This window comes from Eptatretus burgeri, chromosome 1, assembly GCF_056783735.1.
Source record: "Eptatretus burgeri isolate ZD-2024b chromosome 1, Ebu_testis_v1, whole genome shotgun sequence".
In the NCBI taxonomy this organism is placed as follows: domain Eukaryota; kingdom Metazoa; phylum Chordata; class Myxini; order Myxiniformes; family Myxinidae; genus Eptatretus; species Eptatretus burgeri.
The window spans coordinates 46,119,155-46,129,154 of NC_140961.1; positions in this window are offsets into that span (position 1 = coordinate 46,119,155).

Here is a 10,000-nt window from a genome sequence, read left to right on the forward strand (position 1 = left end):
TCTCCTTCTGACCTGCCTTCATTTCCCCTTTCATTTCAATGCTCATTTTGTCTTGTCCGAGTTTCAACCGTTCGATCATTTGTTTCATCATTTCCATAAACTGGTTGGTATCCAATGGCCTTGGTGAGGCCAATCTGCGACGATCGGGTGTGGATTCCCGGGGAAGCTCCATGTCCTCCGGGGGGGGGAGATGGTGGTGGGGGTTGAAATGAGAGCGAGAGAAGAACCTTCAGAGTTTAGGCTTTATTCCATTTGATTGGAGCCGCTTCTGTGGGCACACCGGGGAATACAGGTTCAGCTCGGAGTACATAAGCAGTAACGTATACATGTGAGATTAATCATTGCAGACTAAATCCGCGTAAGCACGGAGTTCGATATAATCTCCATTCTCACCAGTCAATGAGCACCTTCAGTTAACGAACACCAAGTGAACAGCCGATGTAAATGGCAATGCCCCGGGGACAACCACTCGTGCCGCGGAGACCTCCCCTTATACGCGAGACGCACAACATGTGATCCCGCGTCATGTCCCTCAATTCACCTCAATTCACCACATTCTCCGCACCTTTAAAATGTAACTAGGGGCTCATCTTACACACCATGATTGCTTTAGCACGATAGGAGTATACATTTCAAGCAACGCGGACTAATAGATCTACAGAAGCATACATGCCAAGCAGTGATTATTTTGAGTTGTAGGAGCATGGAAATGAGCATCGATATATGATATAATGAGCATATGGGAGCATGAGCAGCGAGAATGCCGATAATCCCCTTTACAGTTTGTAAATCCCCTTTACAGATAATCCCCTTTACAATTGAGTCGTCGAGGGGGCCTTATTCGTCGACCTCTCCGGGAGTAAATGGCAGTTTCACTTGAGGGAGACTCCCGATCCTCTTGGTGAGCCTCGACTTGTGCCGGGGATGACTCCTCAATCGCTCTCGGGTGGAACGCGGCAGCCCCGTCGCCCGGCGGAGTTCCTGGGGGGGAAATGTCAGAAGGAGGAGTGCCAGAAGGTGGTGTACCTGCGGGAGGAGTACCTGAGGGAGCCAGATGGCGAACCGACACAGTGGTCTCCCTGCCATCCGGGAGCCTGACATGAGCATACTCTGGATTAGTGTCAATGAGTTCGACCCCCTCCACCAGGGGTTCATACTTGCTTTGTCGGACCGGGCGTTTCATGAACACTGTTCCAGGATGGGTTAGCCAGTTGGGCACCGTTTGACCGTCAACATAACGTCGCTGGTGAGTAAACATTCGTTCGTGAGGAGTTGCATTGGTGGACGTGCAGAGCAAAGAGCGTATGGAATTCAGAGCGTCGGGAAGAGTAACCTCCCACCGCTCGGGGCCCAGTCCTCTCGATTTCAGCGCCAGAGTTACGGCTTTCCAAATAACTCCATTATACCTTTCCACCTGCCCGTTTCCCTGTGGGTTGTAACCCGTCGTTCGACTAGTTGCTATGCCGAGCTCTAGTAGGAATTGTTTTAGCCCGGCCGACATGAAACACGGCCCTCTGTCTGAATGTATGTACGAAGGTTTCCCAAACATAGCGAAGAGGTCAGAGAGACATTTCACGACAGTGCCCGAGGTCATATCCGAGCACGGAAATGCGAAAGGGAACCTTGAATATTCATCAACAACGGTGAATATGTATCTGTTGTCTGTCTCGGTCGGCAGGGGCCCTTTGAAGTCGATGTTTAGTCTCTCGAAGGGGGAAGTGGCCTTGATCAGTCTGCCAGATGCCGCGCCAAAGAATCTGGGTTTTAGTTCAGCACAAACAGGGCATGAAGCATTCATTTGTTTAATATCTTCAACAGAATAGGGAAGATTTTGTCTGCGCACGAAATGTGCCATCCTGGTTACCCCCGGGTGGCAGAGAGACACGTGTAGGTCTTGCAAAGCCCGACTGATTGTTGCCGAACTGTAGACCCGAGAGAAGGTATCTGCAGCAGGGTTTTCCTTCCCGGGCCGGTAAACAATGTCGTAACTGTAGCAAGCTAGGTCTATCCGCCATCTCATAATTTTTTCATTCTTAATTTTCCCGTTATTTTTCCCATCAAACATGAATGCCACGGATCGTTGGTCCGTAACGAGCGTGAAGTGGTTTCCCAGTAAATAATGTCTCCATTTCCGCAGCGCTTCGACGATGGCGTACGCTTCCTTCTCTATCGCTGAGTGTCTCTGCTCGCTTCTAGAGAGAGTTCTCGAGAAGAACGCGACGGGTCTCCCAGACTGATTAAGCGTAGCAGCTATGGCGTGATTTGAAGCGTCGGTTTCCACCACAAAGGGCACCGAGCTGTCGATCGATAAAACCACGGACTTACTGATATCATCCTTGAGGTTGTGGAAAGCTCTTACAACAGCGGCATCTGGTGGAAAGTTTTTGCAATGCACTAGGGGATGTATTTTCTCGGAGTATTGCGAAATCCATCTTGCATAGTAAGCGAACATCCCGATCACCCGGCGCATTGTCTGCAAGTCCTGAGGTGGTGGAAGCTCACGGAGCGGGCGCAATCGCTCAGGATCAGGCTTAATTGTGCCGTCGGCTATCGTGTAGCCGAGAAGGTCAATTGACCTTGCCGAGAATACGCATTTCTCGTAGTTGAGAGTCAGATTATATTTTCTAGCAATGCTCAAGAATCTGTCCAGATTCCTATCATGTTCCCCCTGATCCCTACCGCACACTGTGACATTATCCACGTAAACAAAAGTGTCTTTGAGGTTTTCATCTGAGATGATGTCGTCCATAACCCGTTGGAAGCAAGCTACCCCATTCGTGACACCGAAAGGTATTCTCCTGAACTGGTAGAGGCGCCTCCCTGCCTGGAATGCGGTTCAAGGTTTGTCTTCCTCTCGGATGGGAATTTGATGATAGGCACTTCGCAAGTCGATGGTGCTGAATACCTTATAATTGGCCACGCGTTCGACCATCTCGTCTATGCGCGGCAGGGGGTAGGCATCGAGTTGGGTAAAGCGATTGACCGTTTGGGAATAATCGAGAACCATTCGTTTCTTATGGTTCTGACTGCTGGTTACTAACACCTGTGCGCGCCATGGCGAATCGCTCGGTTCTATAATTCCTTCTTCCAGTAATCGCTTGGTTTCTGAAGTGATGAAATTCATGTCAGCAGTGGTATATCGCCGCGATTTAATCGCTATCGGTTTGCAGACCGGCGACAAGTTAGCGAACAGCTGGGGGGACGTCACCTCCGCGGTGGTCAACGCATTTAAAATTAGACGAGGTTTGCTTCCTCCAAAGGGTATTTCGACGCTCGTGTGCTGCTTGAGGACATTATGACCCAGAATTACGTCTGCGCACAAATCACGAAGCACCAGTACCCTTACATCCCGATGCGTGTACCCTTTTGCGTCCAATTCAACATTGCAGTACCCTCGTACGCGGGATTGTAGTGAGGTGGCGGCCATGCATACCGTATTGTCAGTCGGGTGGATTACCCATTTCCTGCCCTTCACTAGCGAGCTGTTGACGAAACTTTCAGAGCTACCGGTATCAATCAGTGCCTCAGCCATATGCCCGTTAATTCGTACGTTGATGATAGCCTTGGATAGATTCCCCGGGGAGGCTGCAGTTAATTTATTTTGCGAGTAGAGAGCCGCAGAAGTGGGTTTATTTCTCCTTAGAGTAGATTTACATACCCTGGCATAATGCCCTTTCTTGTCGCAATTCATGCATGTGGCATCTCTGGCGGGACATTTTTGACGACGGTGCCTTTTGTACCCACAAAAGAAGCATTTACCAACTGGAGCAGTTGCTGAGGAGTTTGACGTGGCCTGGGTATCCGGCTCCTCGGGTGTTTCTCCATCCCCTATGTCTGGCTGTGTCTGTGCCAGTGGGGTTCCTTGGGTTCCCATCGTAGCAGCGTTCATTAGCAGCATCGGTGTCCCAAATGACTCAGATTGCTGCTGAGCCGTATCCATCGCTCGTACCTGATCGACTACCTTGTCAAGAGTGGGTTGCGCTTTCTCTAGTAAGCGTTGCTGTATGTGGGCTGATCTGAGTCCTTGGATGAATGCCTCCCGTGTCGCTTCCTTTCGGTGTTCCTCGGCGCTTACGGCCCGGAAGCTGCCGTCTTTTCCCAGCTGATTCAGAGCTTGCAGGAACTGATCGATTGTCTCCCCGGCTGCTTGCTTGCGTGTGTTGAGAAGATGTCGTATGTATACCTCGTTCTTGGGCTTCACGTAGAGCGCTTGCAGCACGTCGATCGCTGCTTCGTAAGTGTCGCACTCCGAGAAGAGCCTGTACACGCTGGGCGAGACATGATTCACGAGAGCGGCAAATTTGTCAGCTCCCTCCTCGATGATGGTCAGATAGTGTGAGAAGGAACAGAACCAATGCGACCATTTCATTTCTGCGTCAGTCGCGTTTGGGTCTGCGTCGAACCTCTCTGGTTTGTAGATCTTGTCCATCGTTGGTTGAGAGAGCCGAGAAAACCAAATGGAATAAATTGAAATGAGAGCGAGAGAAGAACCTTCAGAGTTTAGGCTTTATTCCATTTGATTGGAGCCGCTTCTGTGGGCACACCGGGGATTACAGGTTCAGCTCGGAGTACATAAGCAGTAACGTATACATGTGCGATTAATTATTGCAGACTAAATCCGCGTAAGCACGGAGTTCGATATAATCTCCATTCTCACCAGTCAATGAGCACCTTCAGTTAACGAGCATCAAGTGAACAGCCGATGTAAATGGCAATGCCCCGGGGACAACCACTCGTGCCGCGGAGACCTCCCCTTGTACGCGAGACGCACAACATGTGATCCCGCGTCATGTCCCTCAATTCACCTCAATTCACCACAGGGGTTCACGATCATTATTAGTCTCTTTTACCCCTGTGGTTCTCTCCGGGTATTCCTCCAGGGAACGATCTCCCTGAAAGCTGCCATTCTACGACATGGATGTTTCAAAAATTGTTGTACCTCAACCCACCTGGACCAGCTCGTCTTGGTCCTCTATGGTCCACACAAATAATGAAATGAAATTTCGTACCCGAACCTGCTCTTCATTTCGGGGGTGTGTTGAAGCACAGCCTCGGTCTGAATCCCACTCCTGACACCAAATTGTTGTGGACCTGATGTTGCGGCGAGACCAGGAGGGATGTCGTGCCTCGGGTTACTCGCCAGACTCACCAGAATCGCAGGTTGTCACATACGAATAACTTTGTGATGTGGCGTGCCGTGAATCGACCGCGAACGCCAATTACTCGACCACAGTATTCGGGTCCTCCGTCTTAAACCATTTACCTCTGGGTGATGTGAACTCATTTCCACGGAACACGTCCTCGGTATGCACTTCCTTTACCCAGATCACCTTCCAACACAGATGCAACCAAGTGGAACTGCAAAGTACGTATTGCCACGAAACAGATCGTGAGGGAATCACGTCTGGGCTAAACTGGGGAGCGGGCCTTTCTGAACCAATGAAAGAAAACATGAAAACGAACTGGGAACATGTCCAAATAAATCACATAAATCGTTAATTTTCAACCGATTCACCATATATATATATATATATATATATATATATATATATATATATATATATATATATATATATATATATATATATATATATATATATATATATATTCCTGCATCTAGAATATATCGAAACTAATGAATGTCAATTTGTGTCAGTCTGTCTGTCTCCTCCATAACTCCGAAACCATGAATCCGAGCGGCCCCAAACTTTGCATGCATACTCAGCCAACTCCATTGTGGTGCAGGAGTGAAAACTGAGTGTTTGGGTTAATTACAACTCTCCTTTTGAAGATCATTAATGTCGTTATATAATTATGTCCTTTGTCAAGGCGCACCTTCTTGGGACCCTCGCTGGAATCATCATTCACCATTTTGTTCGGCTTTTCAACAATGCCTTGACTTGGCACAGGCCAAAACGGTTTCTTCATGATAAAGTGCTCAAATGTTCTTTTTCACAATCCTCACTCATGTCATCGATGCCTGATCTTCATGGCTACGAATCGCTGTGTACATCGCTTTTATAAGTGTTGGAGTTTTCAAATTTAGAGTTCGGAGCGATTTCATACATTATATGACATGATTTTCCACGATCACCCCTCATGTACGAATTAAAGTATAAAATGGAAATATAGTTTGAGTTTCGAGAAACACGACTCGAAATCTGGAGTGAAATCTGGAAATGTTAAGAAATCGGCGATGTTTAGTGGTGTGCGGGTACGTACAATATATACCATGACCGATGAGCCTGCTATCGCTTGCCAAGCCAGCCATTCCTTATCAACCCAAACCCGAACAGTCGACAGCAGGACAGTTCGTGTCCCCATCGGGATACATATTAACGGGGAACTTCTGGGATGGCGCGTCATCTGTCCGTCCATCAACAAATACTTACAACATCTCTGAATCCACACGGATGAATTCGATGTAACTTTACCACAACACTCTTCACTGCGTTTGTACCAAAGTTCATGGTATTAATAAAAAAAACAATCAGGCCCTCAGGGGGTCCACAGGGTTCTCCTTTCAAAATAGATATTTGCTTTCTTTTCAGAAACTACACCTGCAATTCTGATGAAACTTTACAACAACCTTCATCACCCCTGGTGGACCAAAGTTTGTTCATGACATGAGAAGAATTAGAGTTTGAGGGGGTCTCCAGAGGGAGATGACAGGGGGTTGCCCCCCACCCCCCCCCCAAAGAGATATATACTTTCTTATCTGAAACTCCACACACAATTCCGATGAAACTTGATCACAACCTTCATCACCCGTGATGTACCAGTTTGTTGACGGCATAAAAAAACAATCCACAGGTATTTACTTTCTTTTCCGTTTCGTGTTTTGTGGGTCATCCATGCCGACCAGCAGTTCCCTGGTTATGTTATCCAGGTGATACCAGGTGATTGTCCAGGGTCTTGCCCTTATGTTTTTCATAGGGCTGTGAATTTCAAGTGATATTTGTAATAAAACACAACTTGGGTGTCAAGTGAGACGAATCACGAAAATTAAAACAAAAAAATTTTTTTTCAATTATTTTTATCTCGTCACAAATCTGCGACCGCAGCACACGAAGGGTTAAAAACAAAAACCAACTTTAGATTCCCACCAACACACTTTTTTGTCACCTTCAACTTGCCATGTATGGATTTGTTTAAATTCACAATGTCATTATTATTCTGTGTCTGTATGAACAAGTGTTTGTTTTAGAAATCTTTATTTTGCACGAAGTGTCATTAAAATGTTATCTTCTGGGGGGGGGGGGTGAGGGGAGCTGAGACCCCTTTTTCCCGAGGGCCCACAGCACCGTCAGTCTGTGGTTGCAAACTTCCTGGAGCTCGATGACGATCCTCAAAAGAGTTCTCGGAACAAAACTTCATGCACCCCGCCCCCCTCTACACCGCCCTATGTACCCCGTCCCCCTCTACACCGCCCTATGTACCCCCAACCTGCTACACCGCCCTATGTACTCCGCCCCCCTCTACACCGCCCTATGTACTCCGCCCCCCTCTACACCGCCCGATTTACCCTGCCCCCCCCTTTACACCGCCCTATGTACTCCGTCCCCCTCTACACCACCCTATGTACCCCCAACCTGCGACACCACCCTTCACCACGGGTATGGATAGTTCAGACATGACCCTCATCATGTATTATCATCCATGGAGTAATGACATGAAGACAATCGATTTTCTTTTGTGAAATTCCCATTTTTAACCTGAATCCAGAAATTAAACAGGATTATTGTGATGAATCAGTCGTTCACACTGATGTATTCATGCATGGGAGCACCAGGGCGTGTGTCAGGGGAGTCACGTGACCTGCCCATGTTCAGATGCCGTGCTGTGCTGTGTTGTGCTGAGTTGTGCTGTCCTGTGCTGTGTTGTGCTGTGCTGTGCTGTGTTGTGCCCGTGTCTGGAATAAAGATTGTTTCCACTTCAGATTCTTCGTTCTTGTTCATTGAGGACAAAACAATTAATTATTAATCTTGAATTTAAAACACAAAACAATTTCCACCGAGTTGATCGTTGTTGTAAAATTGTTATATAAATTATCCAAACTTTCAAACATTCGAACTTGTGCTTTGTTTCAATTGAGTTTGGGTTTTGAGAGTTTATGAAGAACAGTAACTGAACACAAATATGAGAATAAAATAATCCGTGTTTAAAAAATCGGATTATTCATTGGGACCAGGCTGTTGCTGTGCTCGTAATGACGTCACAATATCGTGCAGCCGTTCATTGTGACGCACACACGTTCATTGTGACGCACTTCCGTTGATTGTGACGCACACACGTTCATTGTGACGCACACCCGTTCATTGTGACGCACAAAGAAGATTCCACGACCGACCCGTTCACAGCGACAGAAGCAAGTTCACAAGCTCTGACAATGTGGACCCTGATTTGGAAAATTTGTATTTCCTTCCTCGGAATTTTTTCTTCGGGAATTGTCCAGCTGCACCGAGTACGGGAAATGTCTGAGTCCGCGAATCGGACTCGTCCCGGACAATGGATTCTCAAGTCAAAACGGGTAAGGGGCAACCATGGGGTCGGGGGGGGGAGCATGGGTGGGGGTGAGTGGGGTTGAGTGGGGGTTCATGGAGAGAAGAGAAAGTGAACAAAATGAACAAGAGCACAGAATTACATCAAAAATATTTAATTCACAGTTTTACACTTTGTGAACTTTCACCTTTCATGTTTCACCTTTCCTTTGTGACTGCTCACCTTTTACCAATGTGACGTCATGAAGATTGATTCCGGTTCTCAACAGTGATCAGTAAGTCCATGGCCTCACAAAAACGTGATTGTGAAAGCAAAAAACTTTGTATTTATTTTTTGTCAATAAGTTTATTTAATTAATTTGATGAAAGTGTGTTTGTCATGATTTTGTGATTAATTAATTTTTGGCAGATCAGAGCAAAATGATCATTGTGAATTATGTTACATGTGGATGTTAAGGTAAGTTACCCGCTGTGGATGTACAGGTAAGTTATCGGCTGTGAATGTACAGGAAAGTAATCCGCTGTGGATGTACAGGTAAGTTACCCGCTGTGGATGTACAGGTAAGTTATCGGCTGTCGATGTACAGGTAAGTTGTCCGCTGTCGATGTACAGATAAGTTACCTACTGTGGATGTGCAGGTAAGTTACCCGCTGTATTTATACAGGTAAGTTACCCACTATCGATATACAGTTAAGTTACCCTCTGTGGAAGTTAAGGTAAGTTACCCGCTGTAGTTATGCAGGTAAGTTACCCACTATCGATATACAGGTAAGTTACCCTCTGTGGATGTACAGGTAAGTTACCCGCTGTGGATGTACAGGTAAGTTATCGGCTGTGGATGTACAGGTAAGTTACCCGCTGTGGATGTACAGGTAAGTTACCCGCTGTAGTTATGCAGGTTCATCATCTGGACCATACATTGTTTCATCATCAATTCTTGGAGACAGCCTCCACTGCTCTTAACACCCTCAAGTCAATCATCACGTGTTTGGTTGCACATCATCTCACAGTTCATCCAAACAGGGTCATTATCCTCATTTTACAGTTCAATTAGTGAACTGATAAACGTCATGATTTGTTGTTTCGTTGAATATCTGGGTGAAGGAGAGGAAAAAGGTAATAGTACAGGGACCTTTTTGTGGTGTTGAGCAGGATCCGCAGATGGGATCCCATTTCTTTTAAGGGACCACAAAGAGGATTATAAATGGGTGAGGGACCCTTCCTCCATTTGGAATTCTCAAAAACATTGGGTAAACTCACAAGGTGGACGCTCAACCCGACGATGCCCCCTTTGGGTGAAACTGGGAGGATACTGGGCTTGAGATTCCTTTTGTATAAGTGTGATTCACTGAGGATTTGGTGAATTTACATTTTCAAATCTCCACCAACAGTACAGCTGTGAGGTTACTGGAGCATCCCAAAATCAGACTTTTCTCTGTGGAAACTGAAAAGGTCTTTGATATATTAAAATTATATAAATGCAAAATTCAAATAAACA